The sequence below is a fragment of the Amblyomma mixtum genome, chromosome 1 (assembly GCF_055824585.1).
Source record: "Amblyomma mixtum isolate Tamu chromosome 1, ASM5582458v1, whole genome shotgun sequence".
NCBI classification, from domain to species: domain Eukaryota; kingdom Metazoa; phylum Arthropoda; class Arachnida; order Ixodida; family Ixodidae; genus Amblyomma; species Amblyomma mixtum.
The window spans coordinates 33,479,922-33,500,707 of NC_143012.1; the positions used below are offsets into that span (position 1 = coordinate 33,479,922).

Consider the following 20,786-nt stretch of genomic DNA (forward strand, 5'->3'; position numbering starts at 1 on the left):
TGTCTAAAGTGCGTAGAGGCGAAAGCGTTTTCCGCACCACTTTCGCTGCTTCTGTGGCACTGGTGGCGTCACATATAATTGAGTGCTAATTACAAAGTGATGTCAAATCACTAATTAATGATTGATCACTGATTATTGCCTGAATACTAATTAACTGTTAATTAATGACGCTTAAGCTTCGCCTTTAGGAGTGGAACGCGACAAAGTGTTGTAGCGCTGCCAGGGAGTCCACGGAACCCCACCACCCGTTCGGCTAGATGCCTTGCCCTTTGAACGCAACGCTTTTTCAGGAAAGGAGATGGCGCAGTAATTCTCTGTCATCTCGGTGGACACGTGAACCACACCGTAGGGGAAGGGAGAAAGTGGGAGTTAAAGAAGACAAAGAGGGCCCGTAATGAAGGAAATGAAAATTGTATTTCAGGAAAGGAAATTACGCAGTAACTCTCTCACATATCTCTGTGAACACCCGTCAAAATTAAGGGGGCACTTTTTTTACCTAAAGTGTGGTCACTGATGTGTGGTTCAGATGTTCAGCTTCGCCTCTAAGAGTGGAACGCGACAGCATCTTGCAACGCTGCCAGAGAGTCCACAGAACGCCATTGCCCATTCGGTTCTATGCCTCGCTCGTCGGTAAATTGTTTTTTGAGGAAAGGTAAACCTCTCCGGAAGGGAAGGGAGGAGGATGGGAGTGAGCGAAGACACCGTATTCACTAGACGCGCCTTTGTTCATTGCAAACCATCGAGCTGACATGGCGGAGTGGATAGCATGCTCGTCTCGCACGCCGAAGACCGGGGTTCGATTCCCGAGCTCGACCAATTTCCTACTCCGTTTTATTTATTTATATGGCCTGACTAAAAAAGGTAATTAGGCTAATTGGGTAATTAAGCAATTAACTAAGCTCAGTCCCACTTACTTGGAGCGTCACTATACGATCCCTTCAATTGGTTGCATGGTTACTAGGCAAAGTACAATTGGCCCCGTTTGAAATTCGCGCACTGTGACGTCACGGCCGTTTCGACCAATTGAAAAGCGTGACATTTTCTGTCGACAACTGCTGCTTACAACGATGAGGCATTAAAGGCTTTCGCCTTAAAAGTGGTAAATTGGTTTTTGGGGAAAGGAAACAGCGCAGTATCTATCTCACATATCTCGGCGGACACCTGAACCGCGCCGTAAGGGAAGGGAGAAAGGTGGGAATGAAAGAAGAAAGAGAGAAAGAGGCGCCGTAGTGGAGGTCTCCGGAATAATTTTGACCACCTGGGGATCTTTAACGTGCACCGACATCGCACAGCACACGGGCGCTTCTTGCGTTTCGCCTCCATCGAAACGAGGCCGCCGCGGTCGGGTTCGAACCCGGGTACTCCGGCTCGGTAGACGAACGCCTTACCACTGAGCCACCACGGCGGGTATAACCACTGTGCCGGTTGTCCTCGTTTTGTAAAGCATCACTGAAGTGGTTCAAGAGTTTTAGACTTTTAGTCGCAACCCTCAGCATTCGCCATTGACATAATCTTTTCTGTCCAGTACCACAGGCAGTTATTTCCCTTTCAGGGCACGGGAGCAAGGTGGCAACTGCAGGACCAATCCGGTTCGAAAACGCAACGGGCCGCAGGATAGCAACTTATTAATTCTCGTAGAATTCTACCTGAAGTCAACGATAACTGAGCGCAACGGCCAGCAAATTGCCCATAAGTCTGGGATGCACATCGGGTCATCCCTGTCACCGGTCCCATATGCAACATCTATTCTGAACCAATGGACAAACGCCTAGTGGAAGATTTCGATCGAAGAACAGTGCTAAGAGTGGGCGGGTTTAGCCTGCCCAACCTGCGCACCATGTGCAGCATCCTCGCTGTTAGAGGCGTCCACGACCTAGTCAACTCCACCGACTACCCGGGCAGAGGGCTCCTCGCATACCTGCTCGGGACTTCGCGGCGCCACTTTTTTAGCAACTGCACAGGTCCTTCAGCCGAACAGCAGCCGGGGTTCTACCGGTATGTCTGCCGGACGGTCGAGTCCCTCACCGCCACCTTGCCCGAGGTCGACGTCTCTGAGACGCAGGCCTCCCGCGTTTGCGAGCTCCTTGCCATCCAGGAGGCTACACCAGACCAGCTTCAGCGGAGCAGGCAGGTGCGGTGGCGGGACTTGACGTCGCATTCGTTACCACCCGACGTCCGCGACTTCGGCTGGCTGCGAGGCTGGAGTGTCCTACCGACGGGGGTCCGCATCGCCGCGTGGGGCATCGCTCCTTCTTCGCGGTGTCCCCAGTGCGGTGCGACCGAGACCCTCGAGCACGCCATGTTCGAGTGCGTCGTGGCGCGCACTTTTTGGAGACTCATGTCTCGCATGTTTTTTGTTTCTTTAGACGCGCGCACTAGGCCGCGCGACTTTTTTGTGCGCCTCCTTCTTTGTGTGGGCGCCTTTGTTTTGTGGCGCCAGCGTGGCGTCGCTTCGTTGCAGGGTCGGCCTCAGCGCGCGATGTTCCCCCTGCTCCAGCGCGTACGAGCGCGCCTGTTCCAACAGGCGTGCTTGGACAGAATCCAACTACCAGAAGAGGAGTTTTTGCGGCGGTGGAGCACCCGCTTCATCGCCGCCGACAGGGGTCGCGTGACGGTGCGGCTCCTGCCCTATTAAGTGTGTGACGTGCGCGTTGGTGGTATGTACCGTAGTGCGTGCTTCCCCCGCGCGTTCTGGACATTTGAGGACAATCCGGACTCTCGTGGAGTTTGTTGGTGTTTGTGTTGGTTGTCGCCTTTTGTATCTTTTTTTTCGCGACTCGTGTTATTGAGCGACGAATGTCGCTGTATTGTTCATTTGCCTGTTCGAGGGACTGTGGTCCCTTTTATGTACTTGTGGGTCCAATAAATTTCTCTTTATCTGCTCTCAAATGTTTCAGATAGCATCTTACAAAAAAGTTATTGATGGTGTAACCCTGTTTGTAAACTCGTTATATGTGCGATAAAACTTTTCAGCCCCTGTGAAGCCTTCTCCGGGCTATGAAGGACTCTGTTGAGAAGTTTTGATGAACCTCTTATATTCACATCTTGTAACATGTCTTCATCTTCCCCTCAACACACCCACAGACAGATTACTAGGCCTGGGCCTCCACAACACGATCGGGGAACTGGTGGAGGCCCACCGACAGGCCCAATACATCAGGCTCACAAAAACTTCCACAGGTCGGTATATCCTGGACTCCCTGGGAATCAAAATACCGGCCAACGACCCAACCCTTCTCGCCATCCCACGATCCCTTCACCGAGAGCTTCTCATCAGGCCGCTCCCGAGGAATATGCACCCGTCCCACCATGAGCAGCGCCGCAGAGCCCGTGCGAAGGCACTCCATCGAGCGTACGGCCCCCAGCCGGACGCCGTATGGGTGGACGCTGCCTGCACGGGTGATGAAGCGACAGCAGCTGCGGTGGACTCCTCTTCATCCACCCTCCTCACACTACCTCTCTCTCCAGATACGTCCCCAGAGGCTGCAGAGGAAGCCGCCATTGCACTTGCTATAACCCGCACGGAAGCCCGGTATATTTTAACTGACTCTAAAACTGCGATTCTAAATTTTGCTCGAGGCCGAGTTCATGTCCCTGCTTTTGGCATACTGGACTCGCCCGATGCACCCCCGCCCCGCCAAGTGGAGCTGATATGGGTGCCTGCGCACTGCGGGAATCCCGGAAACGAGGCCGCCTACCTTTTAGCCCGAGGTTCTTTAAACCGGGCTCAGGTGGCCTCGGATCGGGGATTCACGAAGGATCGCATGCACTCATTCAGTGAGCTGACCCAGGCATACAGAGCCTCTCGCCAGCTCTACCCCCCGCCCCACCCCTCCCTAGATAACAGACACGCAACACTCTGGCGCAGATTACAAACACATACTCTCCCCTCGCCCCTTACCCTAACCCACTATCATCCCTCCTTCCCCACTCCTGCTTGCGCCCTATGCCCAGAACCCTTCGCTTCTTCCCTCCACATCCTTTCCCTCTGCCCGGCGGACCCTCCCCCGCGGGACCTAGAGAACCTCAAGACCTGGGAGGACTGGGAGACCCTGCTGCATTCGGTGGACCCGGCCGTGCAGACCATCGCCACCGGCCGTGCTGCCAGTGTTATGGACCTCAGGAACATAAACACTTGAGTGCAGTGGGGTCGTGCGGGGACCCTGGGGCGTGCCCCGAATTCCTTTGTAAATAAAGTTTTCTCTCTCTCTCTCTCTACAATGTCCGAAGACCACACATCACGGTGTTTTTTCATATCCAACTCTGCTGGACAATGCTCAGGTTCTAGCAGTACCAACACTGCCTTGTCATAGGCAAAAAAGCCTGACGGGAAACACCTTGTACCAGACACCTGCACACAAAGAACAGATGTATACATATTGTAGCGAAAGCTACATTGGCCACAAACTTGCGATTTCGCTGTGGCTGTGCTCCGAGGAAGCACAGAGACCGACCTTGAGCCGTTGCCTAGCAACCATCGCAGCTGGCGGACGCCGCGCGCTCGCCGCGCCATCTGGTATGACGTCACACCGCGCGCCTCGCCGCGGAGCCGCCGCCGCCCTTTGGTATGACGTCACACCGCGCACCTCGTCGTTGCGCTCACTTCAGCTCGCTTCGCCAGTTGGGCCCTAATAACAAGACGGAGGATTGAAACAACAACATATCTAGACAACCAGACTAACCTGGAGTTGCAATCAAGATTAACCAAGGCTAACCAAGGTATGCCTTACCTTTCGCGGCGTGTATCTAGGCGTAGCCGAGCTAAGGCACTGCCAGTTTTTTTCCGATCAGTCGTGGTGTTGTTTGGAGGCATTGTTAAAGAGAAGCCATCTTCGATTCCAAGCGATTTTTCAGTGTTCTCTCCTGACAGCAATAGCCACCGCGGCGGCTCGTGGCTCGGTGGTATGGCACTGGGCTGTTGACCCGAAAGAAGCAGGTGCGATCCCGGCCGCAGCGGCCGCATTTTACACCACAGCGTATACAGCTGTTCGGTCGAAAGCCGTCAGTGTCATAGTTGTAGTTGCCGGCACCGCGCGTCGGAAAAAATTGTAGCATGCCAACCGTTTGCCGCAGAATGTTCCGGAGAGAAAGAGACAACTTTATTGCCATAGAAGGGCGGGATGTAGGGCAGGTGGGCTTGCTGTGGCCCCCAGGTGGGGGCGACTTCCTGAGCCCATGAAACGAGTGCCAGTTGGATGCTCTTCTCTGGCCTTCTGAGGAGTTGGTTCCATCCCTCCTTGGAGGGAGCTGGCAGTAAGGTTCGTGGAGGAGGATTTCCCGCGCAACCCAGAGAATGTAAACAAATCAGAATAAAATATCAATAAAGAAGTAAATAAATCTGAGTATATGGATCCATAAAAACACTCAGGATGAGACATTTGCCATGTAGTTCTCGCTTTTTCTATAGCTGCGCTCGGGAAGTATTTTAGAATGAAGCTTTCGCTGCTCTGCAAGCCTATGAGAGACATGCGATGTGAAGCACGTCTCAAGAAAAGCGAAAGATTAAGCCGCGGTGGACACCGCGGTAGATCAAACCTAATGGCAGCGCGGCAGTTATGACTTTTTAAGAGTTTATAGGCTTCAAGATGAAAATGAGAAAATTGGTACTATCGCAACCCTGTCGCTCGCCGAATCATTCGACGTAATCTGTGCGGGAAAAGCCCCTTACTCGTATAGTTTACGAAGTGAGACGTAGAACGCGGTCATTTCACCTTTAGGGGCAGAGTCACTTTCGTTGAGTTCGGCGAAAAGCGATCCCCGACTGTGCGCTGTCAGCCGGACTGGAAATTAGGAGTCTGGGATAACGTTGCCTGTGCTGACGACGCGCTTCAATGAGATCGGGTTTTCGCAGCAATGTTTATCGCAATCTCCGAACCGTTTTTACCGAAAAATAGGGTGATGCATTTTACAGCACTTTTATAGTAGGGTTACTCCGAAGCTTAGGCGGCTAAGCCGAAATAATAAAAAATGATTAGTTTTAGTTTCAGTTAAAGCGTTTCGAAAAACGACGCAGTTCACCAATCTTAGATAGTCCATGTTTACCGGCCGGTTGCGTTTTTGCGTTAAAGCGTGAAAGCGTCCATGTTTTAGTTAAAACATGGACTACCAAGCTATAGTTAAAACATGGACTACTGGGGTGGTCAATGTTGACCGGCCTGTTGAGCTTCAATGTCTATATCTTGTCTTTATCTTATCTTGTCTGTATCTATGTCTATATCTTCTCTCTTGTGTTTCTTCAAGAAACACCGGAGACAACATAGTCGTACGGTTTTATTGCTATCATAGGACTCCTTATCCCAGTTTATGTCTCAAGCAATCTAGAAAATTTAATTATCTAAGTTCATTCAAATCAGAAGAAACGTCGGGTAACTTCCTACATGACGCTTGTTAAACAGTTTGTAAGCGAACGAATAAAGCCATGAAAAAAATAAACACTAGCATTGAAGCCATTATATTATTGATAACCGCAAATACGACTTAAATTGCCATTAAAATATTATCATTCGCAGCAGTCAATATTAACGTCAGTCTAGCTTAATCTTTCAGAAATGATTTGGTTGGTGAATGAAATTTTATGGGTGGAATTTTTTCGTTATATCGTTATCACAAAAAGTTATTGCACTTTATATAATGTGTCGGATAAAACTATTTCCCAAGATCACAAGTCCTCCGAGCGGTTTTGAACTCTCCTTGGTTCAAAATAATGGTAACCTTTTTTTGTATTTCGAGTCACGGGCTCTCGCTCAGTTGAATTTAAAAGCTAGATGTTTACCGTCATCCAGAAGTTTGACGCACTTTAACTAAGCCAGGACTGGTATAAATAAAAATCTATTAACGATCGCCTAAGCGAGCATTGCAATACCGACAGAAAAATTCTGCTTTAGTTAGCAAGCCAACGTGTCCTGCTGGTTTAGCGTGGATACCGTGAAGCTTAGAATAAATAGACAAAAAGGGCGTTTTTTCGTTGTCTTCCTTCATGTCTGGTTCTAAAACAATCTTTAAGCATAAAATTTATTATAGTGCACTGAAATATGGCTTCTGTAACCGATAAATTTGTTTCTAATGTAATAAGCCGCGTTTGCCTTACGTCTGCCGCGGTACGTCACACTAAACACGCTGGTAGCTATCAAACATATAATAAATATCCCAGGCTCAGAATGTATAGTTCAAAAGCAATCTGACGCTAACATTCATAGAAGTGGCATTCCTTCATTAGCATCCTTTTGAGAAGTCTGCGTGAGGATCATAAATAGAATTTCTCTCGACCAGTCTCGGCGAGGGCTGACACGGCTGTTCGGGAAAACATACACGTGCTCTCAGAGTGAACGAAAGCCGAAACAGGACGAACGCTTGTACTCGAAAACCTGGCGTCGGAACCCAGTATCTCAAGGACTTGGAACCCTAATTTAGGTTGGTTGGTTTATGGGGTTTAACGTCCCAAAGCGACTCAGGCTATGAGAGACGCCGTAGTGGAGGGCTCCGGAAATTTCGACCACCTGGGGTTCTTTAACGTGCACTGACATCGCAGAGTACACGGGCCTCGAATTTCTCCTCCAAAGAAATTCAACCTAATTTAAGCCAACAAAAAATTAATGGAGCACTTTGTCTAAAGTACGTACAGGCGAAAGTGTTTTCCGCACTCCTTTGATTGCCTCTGTGAAAGTGTTGACGTCACTCATAAATAATGACTAATTACTAAGTAATGACAAATTACTAATTATTGGATAATTGCTGATTAATGGCTATATACTAATCAACTGCTGATTAATGACGTTTAAGCTTCGCCTTTAGGAGTGGAACGCGACAGCGTGTTGTAGCGCTGCCCCGGAGTCCAAGGAACACTACCACCCGTTCGGCGCAATGCTTTGTCATTTTAACGCACCGCTTTTTCAGGAAAGGAAACGGAGCAGTAATTCTCTGTCATCTCGGTGGACACCTGAGCCGCACGGTACAGGAAGGGAGGAAGTGGGAGTGAAAGAAGAAAAAGAAAGAGGGGCCGTAATGAAGAAAATGAAAATTGTATTTGAGGAAAGGAAATTACGCAGTAACTGTCTCACATATCTAGATGGACACCCGTCATCCGTTTGTAGAGGAAGGGAGGAAGTGGCAGTAAAAGAACAAAGATAAAGAGGGGCCGTAATGAAGAAAATTGTATTTGAGGAAAGGAAATCACGCAGTATACATCTCGCATAACTCTGTGGACACCCGTCAAAAGTGTGACACCTCTGCTCACACTTCTTCCCACAACTTCTCCTTCCCACTATCACACCCACGCCCCACATACTACTTCTACAGGAGACTGCACACCGGGCAACCCTCCCCTCCTACACATCTACACATTCAGATACCACTAACACACCCAGGGCGTCCACACTTGTCCACCGCAGCCTCACCTACAAAACTCATCACATCACGTCTGAGACGCCCTGCGTGATCACTGAACTTATACATCACACACATTCACTTCCTTCCATATTTATAGCAAACATATACCACCCCACGTCCCAGCCGATGGCCTCGCTAGAATCACTTCTGCGAGACCTACATCATGTAGCAGGGAAACATCCCCTACTCATCGGCGGGGACTTCAACAGTCAGCATACTGACTGGGGATACACAACCACGACACATCGAGGTCGCAGGCTCTGGCTGCTCCTGCAGAACCTCCAACTCACTGTGCACAACACGTTTCAGACGCCTACGAGGATCGGCAACAGTGTCAGCATGGACACCAGTCCGGACCTGACGCTGAGCCGCTGTATCCGCGGCGTTACCTGGAACATAACACAACATACACTGGGCAGTGATCATTACATTATACAAATCACTATCCCGTACAAAGCACCCCGTCACGCAAATACAACACACAAACTCATTAACTGGGATGCCTTTCGCGCTGTACGCACCGCCCTCCCAGACACTCCCATCGCAGACATCGACGAATGGGTGCAGTCACTCAAGCATGACGTTCACCACAACACGCGAGACATTCAAACTACAACCGAAACACCTACCCTTGACACACGCCTAGCCCACCTCTGGGAGGCTTATCACAGCATCCTAGAAGGCTGGAAAGGCAACAAACACAACAGAACGCTTAAGAAGCGGCTGGCCGCGCTGCAGACACAAATCCAACAGCACTCTGAGGAGCTCTGCCGATCCAACTGGGGACAGATATGTGACGGCATCGCCGGAAACCTGTCCAGCAAACGCGCATGGCAACTCCTCCGACACCTCATTGACCCCACGCGCACCAAATCAGCAACACAGCACCACGTGACACGCCTCACACATGAACACATTGACGATCCCGACACCCTTCTAGAAACACTTCGAACCATGTACACATCTCCAGGCGGCCCCATACCTCTACCGCACTACACAGGACAAGCAAATCCAACACTCGACACCGACATCACGGAGACGGAAGTCAGAGCGGCCCTCCTGACTCTCCGCGCCAACTCCGCACCTGGTCCAGACCAAATCACAAACTCCATGCTCCGTAATCTGGATGACCAATCGATCACCCACATTACGAAATACTTCAACCAGTGCTGTAGGGAGGGTAACCTCCCGCAGTCCTGGCGCCACGCGAAGGTAATATTCATACCTAAACCCAACAAACCACTTACACTTCAAAACCTTCGCCCTATTTCGCTAACCTCATGCCTTGGGAAGCTCCTAGAGCATGTTGTGTTAGCGAGACTCACAAGTCACATGGCGGACAACAATCTTTACCCGCATAGCATGGTAGGGTTTCGCCCCCATCTATCCGCACAGGACGCTATGCTGCAACTCACACACGACATTTTCGACCCGCTTCTTCCGGGTCACACCAAGGCAGTCTTAGCTTTGGATCTCTCCAAAGCTTTTGATCGCATTGAACATCAGGCGATCATGACTGCTCTATCCCCCTTGAATGTGGGTGTGCGCACGTATGCCTACATTCAAGCATTCCTCACTGACCGCACAGCTGAGATACACTTCGGCCCTCTGTCTTCCCCCTCCTACACTCTTCAGAGTATCGGCACCCCTCAAGGGTCCGTCCTTTCTCCCTTTCTCTTTAACATTACCATCATCCCCCTCGCCCGAAAATTGGCCACTATTCCCCACCTGAAGCACACCCTTTATGCCGACGATATCACCCTGTGGACCACTCACGGCAGTGACGGAGACATAGAGAACACCTTACAGGAAGCAGCCACCCTCACCCAAAATTACGCACAGACCATCGGACTGTCTTGCTCCCCAGAGAAGTCCGAACTCTTCCTCATCCGGCCTAAGAACCACCGCTGCCCCCGCTCCCCCATTGCCATTGAACTGAATGGTGACCCGGTACCTGAGGTTGGAACCCTCCGTGTATTGGGCCTGCACATCCAGAACGATGGCAAAAACACCACCACCCTCAAGAAACTCAAGCAGGTTGTAGGCGCGATATCGCACCTCATCCGCAGGGTTTCGGGACGTCATAGAGGCATGAAGGAGCGTGACCTATGTCGCCTCATTCATGCCTTTGTCCTCAGCCGTGTGCTGTACACTACCCCATACTTACACCTATCCAAACATGACATAAACGCTTTGGATGCTTTGATTCGCAAGGAATTCAAGGTAGCACTTCACCTTCCCCTCAACACACCCACAGACAAATTACTAGGCCTGGGCCTCCAAAATACGATCGGGGAACTGGTGGAGGCCCACCGACAGGCCCAATACATCAGGGTCACACAAACCTCCACAAATCGGTATATCCTGGACACCCTCGGAATCAAAATACCGACCAACGACCCAACCCTCCTCGCCATCCCACGATCCCTTCACCGAGAGCTCCTCATCAGGCCGCTCCCGAGGAATATGCACCCGTCCCACAATGAGCAGCGCCGCAGAGCCCGTGCGAAGGCACTTCATCGAGCGTACGGCCCCCAGCCGGACGCCGTGTGGGTGGACGCTGCCTGCACGAGTGATGAAGCGACAGCAGCTGTGGTGGACTCCTCTTTATCCGCCCTCCTCACACTACCTCTCCCTCCAGACACGTCCCCAGAGGCTGCAGAGGAAGCCGCCATTGCCCTTGCTATAACCCGCACGGAAGCCCGGTACATTTTAAGCGATTCTAAAACTGCGATTATAAATTTTGCTCGAGGCCGAGTCCATGTCCCTGCTTTTGGCATACTGGACTCGCCCGATGCCCGCCCGCCCCGCCAAGTGGAGCTGATATGGGTGCCCGCGCACTCCGGGAATCCCGGAAACGAGGCCGCCAACCTTTTAGCCCGAGGTTCTTTAAACCGGGCTCAGGTGGCCTCTGATCGGGGATTCACGAAGGAGCGCATGCACTCATTCAGTGAGCTGACCCAGGCGCACAGAGCCTTACGCCAGCTCTACCCCCCGCCCCACCCCTCCCTAGATAACAAACACGCAACACTCTGGCGCAGACTACAGACACACACACTCCCTTCACCCCTTACCCTAGCCCATTATCATCCCTCCTTCCCCACTCCGGCATGCACTCTATGCCCAGAACCCTTCGCTTCTTCCCTCCACATCCTTTCCCTCTGCCCGGCGGACCCTCCCCCGCGGGACCTAGAGAACCTCAAGACCTGGGAGGACTGGGAGACCCTGCTGCGCTCGGAGGACCCGGCCGTGCAGACCATCCCCACCGGCCGTGCTGCCAGTGTTATGGACCTTCGGAACATAAACACTTGAGTGCAGTGGGGTCGTGCGGGGACCCTGGGGCGTGCCCCGAATTCCTCTGTAAATAAAGTTTTCTCTCTCTCTCTCTCTCTGCTCACAAGCGTCTGTTGACAGCCTTCTGTCGACAACGATGAGGCATTAAAGACTTTCGCCTTAATACAGGAGTACTGTCCGCCGGAGAGGCCGCCGAGACTCAACACCACCCAGCCAGCATCTAAAACGATGCCTTCTGCCACCTCGGCCTAGAGCCGAGGGGGGTGGGGGAATGCATTTGTTGGGCATTAAAAGCTCTTTCCTTCTCCTCCTCCTCCTCCTGCATTGTTTCTGTCATCTTTGAAACACCCACAACAAGACTGAAGAGGCGTTCATTCATTACGCAGGAACACTTTCGCGGAGTTCTCGCCGGCATCCTGGTATATTGCCGCGAATATTTGTAGCGTTTGTTGTGTTTATTTGTTCATGCTTCAAGGCTGCCGGCACTCCGCTTTATCGCTTCGTTTGTGACGCGAGACGCGCCTCGAAGTGTCTCGATTGATCGCATCCGGACGGAGCCGATTCTAGTTTGCGCCAGAATGTTCTAGTAACTTCTAAAGCTTTATCTCGAAGGTTCGCTATCAGCTTTAAAAAGAGCACGGCCGACAGCCGCGGTCATTATGTTCGACGACCGCCGAGCACGCTTGTTGCTATGCCGCCGCCGAGTGATTCAGGTCTTTGCGGGCGCAAGTCAGCCCGTATAGAGAGTTTCGTTTCGAAGACATTCTCGCTGTGTTCTTGTTCGCCGGACTGCAATCACCACTACGAGATAGTATTGTTTTGAAGATAACAGGCACAGATGTGGGGCCATCGCGTACTTCGAAGAGCTCCCGAGGGTATGGCTGGCCGAAGTTTGCAAGTACACGCGTTGACAGCCTGTTTAGCGATAAGCTGAGCCTAAGTTATGCCATCCACAAGGGACGAGACTGTCCGCAAGTTGTTGACGACAATGTGGGCAGAGCATTCCTTTTCTCCGTGAACATAACTCCTTTAATCCCTGCTGCACGACGCTGCCCTTGTTTATGCACGAATGCAGGAGGCTTCGCATTCGTTGGCATTCGTGCAGGAGACGGCGCGGTACAGATGACTGCCCTCTTCACGGTTTCTTGCTCACAGTTATCCGTCTGAGCGAGTTGAGCGGGCGACAAAATGTCCACGAAGATAAGCCGCGCGTGGGACAGAGCTGTTCAAAGCAAACGGGCTTAATCGTGGCTTGGCGCTGCTCCCTACTTGTTCTGGCAGAAATGCACTACGGTAATCCAATGAGCACACACAGAGGTCTGGGTCGTTTGGCAGCTTAGCTTTAGTGAAAGTGTCCGTTGGAGGCTCGGAGATTTCGGTTGCTTGTGAGTAGAGAAGTGCGAGAGGTTTTCAACGCATTGTGGCGCAGTCTGGACGTCGTCATTAATTGCAAACACTACTAATAAGGAAAACAGTCGCTTTAAAAAAACCACGCGAGTGTTTGCTAACAACGGTGCAGATTCTCATTCGCCAGCCATGCCGAAGGTAATGGGATGTTTCTTCCATGTACACTCTAAACACGAATACACATATATGGGAGTAATAAGAGAGTAAAGCTGTCCTCTAGCGTTCACTTTTCAAAAACGGAGTGTTCTAGAGGACAACTTTACACCCTTTTTAATCTTCTATTTTGAGTGTGCAGGTTGTACTGGAAGTGGGCGGCCGTTCTTCTATGGAAGCGTGGTAGATTTCCGTGGACACTAAAAAGCTGAGTTACCTTTGCGTGGTTGGTTGCTACAGCGTCCACGCTTACCATGCACAACGAACTCACTGGCAGTTCGAAAGACTCGCTGCGGAATCGTCCGTCGTCGAAAGGTGCACTTATTTGGAGCCCGGCGCGAGCTCATTGCAAGTCCATCACCCGCGCAGTGAGCCCAAAATTTTCGCAGCTGTAGTCTGGCTTTGCTGAAGCAGTCATAAAAAGGCACTACAGTGCATGGTAAGCTTGCGTCGCTGTGTTGGTATTAAGGCGGAAGCCTTTAATGCCTCATCGTTGTAAGCAGGAGTTCTCGACAGAAATGTCACGCTTTGTCACAGAAATGTCACGAAATGTCACACACACACGCAGTCACTCACACACTTAATGATTCACTCTAGCCAGATTTTCGCATCAAGAAAGCATCCTTTGCGAGCTTTCAGTGCCCTCATCTGCATCCTCTACTGATTTAATTCCGCGTTATTCTAAACTGTGACCGTCAGTACTTCCTTCCAGGCGCCTTCTAGTCGGACACAAGCTCCCTTCCGTGTTTGAAACAGAAAGGCGCAAATGGGACGAGCGCCAGAAGGAACGTGAAGCAACAGGACAGGCGCCTGTCCGGTTGCTTCACGTTCCTTCTGGTCCTCGTCCTATTTACGGTTTTCTGTTTCAAAACATGGCTACGAACAAACTAGCCAAACCAAAGTACTTCAGAGCTCCCTTCCAATGGGATGATTTTTCGGTCCCGCCAGTTTTGAGCGGACTTTCGACTGTAATAAGGGAGTAATTACTCATTGGCATCCACCCAAGCGCAGCCATACGGCTACAAAGGAAAGCTATACAGCTTTCTCAGAAACTTCGTAGTTAAAGAAAAATTCGTCCTGGTCCGGGGTTCGAACCCGGGACCACCGCTAATCCGGAGCAGTCGCTCTACCAATTGAGCTAACCGGGACGGCAAGCTTATGGTAGGGCGAGAGCGAATTGATCAGTAACTCAAAGTGGGAAGTGTGTTGGTCAAATGTTTAGGGGAATCCCCCAAGGTGGAGTAGATTTGTAATAAGGGAGTAATTACTCATTGGCATCCACCCAAGCGCAGCCATACGGCTACAAAGGAAAGCTATACAGCTTTCTCAGAAACTTCGTAGTTAAAGAAAAAAAATTATTACAAATCTACTCCACCTTGGGGGATTCCCCTAAACATTTGACCAACATGACCGACTTTCGACTGAGTATTGATCAGAGTTATGAAATTATGAAAGCACGGCAACACATGCTTTTATTAGCGTGAGGATTACAGCAACTTGGAGGCTTACTTTCATACTCCTTGGCTCTAAAATATAGGCGTAGCTCTGCACTCTGTGGCGTTCAAAAAGAAAGAATAAAAAAAGATGCCCAGGCTTAGCTTGGTTAAAGGGACACTGAGGAGAGCACTATTAATATTTTTTTTATAGTAAAATCCGATAGTTCGGCATGTCATGGCTTTGTTGCCACTTGGCCGGCAGCGAAAGATGCATTTATTTCTAAGAAATTTGGATTCGAAGTCGAAAAAGTTTTTCCCGCCGCTCTGATTCAAACTTGGGATTCGTCTATGACGACACAGGACTAAGAGACGTGAAACATGACGTGCACATGACGTAACGCAGACTCCGTGATTTCTGGCTGCCAGCAGTGCGGCCTAGCAGCTGCCGAAAAGAAAGCTACCGCCGGCCGCACGTTGAAGGCATCTATCGGCTATTGCGGCCGTCGCTACAGTCGCTTCGATTACGTTTGCACTGGCGTTTTGCCAGCGTTACGATGGATCTCGTTCTCGAAGTCGTCAACGAAGTTCTCGCAAATAGACACCTTTAGCATACCGTGTACCTTGTTACCGCTAGCGGAATACCGGGAGCCCGCCTACCGCCGGTAAACAGGCGCTGATTTGTCCCGATGCTTCAGGAGCGCGCGTAGCAGCCGGGCACGTGGCGCCATCTGGCGACGTCAAGGAGATTTGCGCATGCATTGGCTGCGCCTCAGCGATGCATGGTTTCTCGTTTCCTGGTGTTGCTAGAACCATTCGTTCTAGCAACACTGTTTTGGCCTATGATCTCATCACGCTTGTACTTGAGAGTTTGGCCTGTGGCGACGATACCTGTATTTTGGTTCTTGCTCTTTTCACCGTTACAAGAGCTTTGTTGTCAGTATGAGTGGCGTTTTTGTAATCAGGAGCTGGTATTCTGTCGATACAAGCCAACTTCAATTTCTCCTCAGTGTCCCTTTAAGCCAAGAATGCGTTGCATATTGCGCAATCTTTTTGCGCGAGGTATTGCTTGGCGGCACTCGATTTTCTCACGAGCTTTTCCTCTGTGACGTATGGATGGATGGATGGAAGGACGGACGGACGGACGGACGGACGGACGGACGGATGGACGGATGGATGGATGGGTGGATGGACGGATGGATGGACGGATGGATGGATGGATGGATGGATGGATGGATGGATGGATGGATGGATGGATGGATGGATGGATGGATGGATGGATGGATGGATGGATGGATGGATGGATGGATGGATGGATGGATGGATGGATGGATGGATGGATGGATGGATGGATAGGAGCGCCCCCTTCGAAACGGGGCGGTGGAAACCGCCACCATGCTCAGCCGTTGTTTCTTTTTGTTTCTTTTTTAAGTGGTTTGGTGACGTCACGTCCACACGTGACGTGACGTCACCAAACCACGTGACGTGACGTCACGTGGTTTGGTGGTTGCCCGGCCGCGCCCAAGGGCTGAACTGAGTGATTGCAATATGCTACGCATAAAAAGCACTCAACGCATCGATTTCTGTTAAGTACAAGCTCAAATCTCGTTTTACTGAATACTTTGACCAAATATTTGAAAACTTAGAATAAATACTTTGAATAACTATTTTTGACCCGTTTCACAATAATTACATCATGGAAGTGCAAATTTTTATGAGCAATACTGGCTTCTCAGAAAACATTAAATAGCAAGAAAAAAGCCCGTCAATTTTTAATGCTAATCTTCACGAATAGGCAACAGGGAAGGAAATGGCGCAGTAATTCTCTGCCATCCCGGTGGACACCCGAACCGCACCGTAAAGGAAGGGAGGAACGCCACCACCCGTTCGGCGCGATGCCTTGCCCTTTGAACGCAGCGCTTCTCCCCCGGGCCCCTGTGCGCCTGCGCGGCTTTGCTTCGATGCGCGAAGCCCCTAAGAGATCACGTATGACAGCGAAGTGTAACGTGGCATTTATGTGCTTTTTGCACGTTATTAGAAATCAGAAATTATAATTCCGTGCATTATCAAACCCACAGCTCCACTGATATCTTGATAAACATTGAGAAGGCACTGGCAGCAGTTATTTTTTGTCTCGTTTGGAGACCAACCGGCGCTTGCATGCCGGTCGCGTAGGAGGGCTTAGAGAGTCTCGTTAAATCTCGTTAAAACTTACTGAGTGGGGCTATCGGAGTATCTGTTCTCGGCGAGCGCGGCTTCGGCCGCTTCTTTTTGAGCAGCGTCCGCTCCGGCGGACGCAGTTGTTGCTGCGACGCGCGTCTTTTCTTTCCTTTTTCTCTTTCCTCTGATCTTTTAGCTCTCCTCTATCTGCACGTGGCAGCGGTGGTGGCTTGGCTCGAGCCAGTAGCAGGCCCGTGCAATTTCCTTTTCATCCTTCTCTCAGTCACAACAACAACAACAAATCTCGTTAAGTCTCGTACGGTGCCCGGATGTTCTCGTTTCAGAGCACGGATGAGTGGATTTCAGTTCCCGGATTAGTGGATTTCAGTGCCCGGATGATGGCTCTCGGTCTCGGCGTGACGTCACCACACTGCCGACAACGGGAGCTAAAAGCATTTCATGCTTAAAAACAACGTGCAACCAGTGGGCTCCGAACACCCGACCTGGTGAATACTATCAAGGTGGCACTGGTGAACATTATGAAGGAATCGTTTACACTGCACCTAAATACCCCCTAAAGAAGAAGATTGGAGAGCCGTCGTGTAGCTCTGTTGGTAGAGCACCAGACGCGAAATTCAGAGGCCGTGGGTTCGGAATCCACCGGAAGAATGTAGTCATTTTTTTTCTTAGATGCTAGTATAGGCTGCACCCCGCTGCGGTGGCTCAGTGGTTACGCGGCGCTCGGCTTTGCGATGTCAGCGCACGTTAATGAACCCCAGGTGGTCGAAATTTCCGGAGCACTTCACTACGGCGTCCCTCATAGCCTGTGTCGCTTTGGGGCGTTAAACCCCAATATACCAACAATTATAGGCTGCTTTTCAATTGATATGAATAGTTTATGATGTGTAGCGGAGAAAATGCTACACTTCAGTGGTAGTCAGTGTAACGTAATTGTGTGTGTAATTTAGTGCAGTGTGGTGTTTCCAACGATACAAGGGAAATTTGTAGTCTCTAACTGCCTTAAACATGGTTTTCGTCTCTTCATTTTCCGCATAAAATGGCGGCAGTAGTAATTCTGCAGACGTTCCTGCGGAAGAAGCATGTATAAAACCTGTTGCCCCATCTTGTGCACAGTCCGTCGCGTCCCGCTTTTATTATTTCAAAATGACACTCGTCTTAATGCGTAGTTATCACAAAAATGAACAAGGGAGGGGAAAACCTCAGGTTGCTTGAGCCAACGTTTCGACAAGGGGACTTGTCTTCGTCTGGGCCTTTTACAACAGTCTTTCGTAACACCTCCTTACCTCCTCCCCCACTTAGTAGGCAAACATTATCTAAACAAATCTTCAGTCGACTAGCGGTTTTGAATGCTCCATCTACCTTCCCCCATTGAACTCTGAAGGAAATATTCCGTGTAGCAGCTGAGCGCAACATATCTCAAGATTGCTCTAACCTGGCTCAAGGGACTCTAAGCCAGGTGAAATTGACGAGCTTCCACCATTCATTCGCTCCCTCCCATGAATAAATTTTTTGAGCCGCGGCAATGGTTGGGAAGGACGCCGCATTCTCTTGGGATTCTTGGGATGGCCGGGACTTTCGGTCATTAGCGTTCGACCGTACCAGTATCGGTACGTGTTTCGAGCGCCAGTTTCTGCACCGACGATAATTGCTGTCCAGCGTTCGTCTCAACGCCAGCCACGATATTATTACCCTGCACGCAGAAAGTAAAAACAAAAATCCAAAAGATACAGGGTGTCAGGCAGGCATACGGGATACCTCTGCGGTATATTCACGACGTGTTTACAGGAGGTACTCCGAGCTCTTGATTTGGAAAGGTGTGTCCGTATTCTCACAGTTTTGAGGCCGTTATCAATAGAGCCATTATTACGGAGTTTATTTTATGTGAAAACTGTCCTAGGTGTTTAAGTAAAGTAAAATTGGACCCCTTCATGGCTTTTGCACTATAAGAGTACGCTTGCGCAGGAACAACTTAACCGTAGAAAAGTAGGTAGGTGCCAAAAGTTGTGATCGCAGGCGAAAAAATGCGAATTTTTACGCTAGTTCAACTCGGGTCATGGAGACAAAAAGTTGTAGGAGCGACTGAGAACAACATTTCATTCATGCTTAAGATATACTCACTGTGATAATGGCATCACATGATATCCAAGTGATTGTTCCATTCTGGCATTTCAACACTCATTTTATAGTCTACCAAGGCTAGCAGCAGGCGTAGCTAAAACCGATAAATACCGAGAACTTCGTTCTCCTCAAATAGCGTTGACACTATGATTAAGAACAAAACAGGCTGAAGGTTGTTGGGCTGTAAACTTTGAAACTTCCAGCGAACGTGACACATGAGTTAGAAATCAGAGCTAGGGAATTATCACAAAAATTGGGGCTGTCCCTGAACAATTTTACGAGAGGGCGACTTGATTTATCCACGATGATTTTCTCACGTTCCTTGTCGGGAGCACGACCATCCATATTGCTCGGAGCGCCGATGGAGTTACAATTCCTGCGCGAAGATCCTAATGGGGCCATTGCTCCATCACCAGATAATATGAGCGCGTTGACATCCAGCACAGCGTCGCAAGAGCAATTAATACGCAGAAAAGTTGTGCGAAAATATGCATAAGAGCCCAAGGGCATGCCATTGTGCGTGAAAGTAACTTGATTTTTTATTTTTGCTGACATGGCTAAAATGGGGATTTTTTTATTTATAAAATTGCTGTGGGAGATAATGTTTTGAAAAATTAAGATTATTCCCATACGGCGCCTTTGATCCGAATTCAAGGGGACAGGATCAAGAAGGACAAGCATGTACTTGGCAGAATGTTAAATGTTTGCAATACATTTTCTTTTTAGAACTCACCGAGCTCGAGCTGTAATACCAAACTTTAAAGCATCCATATTACAGCCTATGGCACAAAGTCGATGCGCGTTACATATGACCCGGTCAGAGAAAAGAGGAAGGTCATTCTATTAATTCGACGATCCTACAAAAAAAAGAAAACGAAATAATAGAACAAGATGAAAACTTTCAACCCAGAGGTGTACCGGCCTGGATGGAAAATAATTCAAGGTGAATTGACGAGCACAGAATAGTTGGTTTGCTAACTTTGTTCATAACATAAAAAACGCCTCGTGCATGTACGACCAATGACACTACTTGATTGCGCAATTCTGATAACCGGATTTCCGGGTTCTGCAAAAGCTGATCTCCCCTTCGAAAATCTAGCCCACGATTCATGGTGTAACTTTATTTTCATTTCTTTTCTATCGAGCGTTTTCTGTGGGCTGTTGTTTGCAAAGCCGCTGAATAACAAGACTTTCCCTGGGGCGAAACAAATCTGCATTTAATAACGATACATATGAGTGTTTCTATTTAAAAAATTTGACCTGCGAACATGCGATGCGATGCGACAGATCTCCTTTATCAGTACTGGTCTTACATTTCGGTTTCATGTTTTCGCTGTTACTATCATCCCTTTCCCACACTGGGTCTTTGATTGCAAAAGCATACGCTGAAAGCAAATAGAGTCGGGTACAACTCAAGAACGCAGCGGTTTTCCCCGTCAGTGGAGCCCGTTCCAGCCAATGGCGTCGGACGATTCTCACGAGCCTGCTAGTGCGACAATAGAGGGAGTGATAGCTTAAAGAGTACAATCCCTTCCCTCTATAATCGGGGGTATATCCCTCTCTCTATTGTGGCACCACTGCCTGCATTGTCACGCTAACAGACTCATGACAATCTGCCGACGCCATAGGCTGGAAGGCGGTCCTTCGACGGGGAAAAGCCGCTTCGTCCTTGAGTTGTGTCCGACTACAGCTTCCATCGTCGGTATTGTCAGAGGTGTAATTGTCAGAAAATAAGTTGTTTTCTTCGTTAAGGTAGGCGGTTTCTTTTTCATAGGAGAGAGCTAACTAATGGGATTAAGACCCAACACAGTAACC

The 20,786-nt window shown here is 49.6% G+C and overlaps 1 non-coding gene across 1 annotated transcript; it reads right to left on the reverse strand.

Annotated features, from left to right (window-relative positions):
- Positions 1-14,313: 14,313 nt before the first annotated feature.
- TRNAP-CGG (transfer RNA proline (anticodon CGG)) lies at positions 14,314-14,387 on the reverse strand. The gene has a single exon. It is a non-coding gene; the product is annotated as a tRNA-Pro (tRNA).
- Between the last annotated feature and the right edge of the window lie 6,399 nt (positions 14,388-20,786).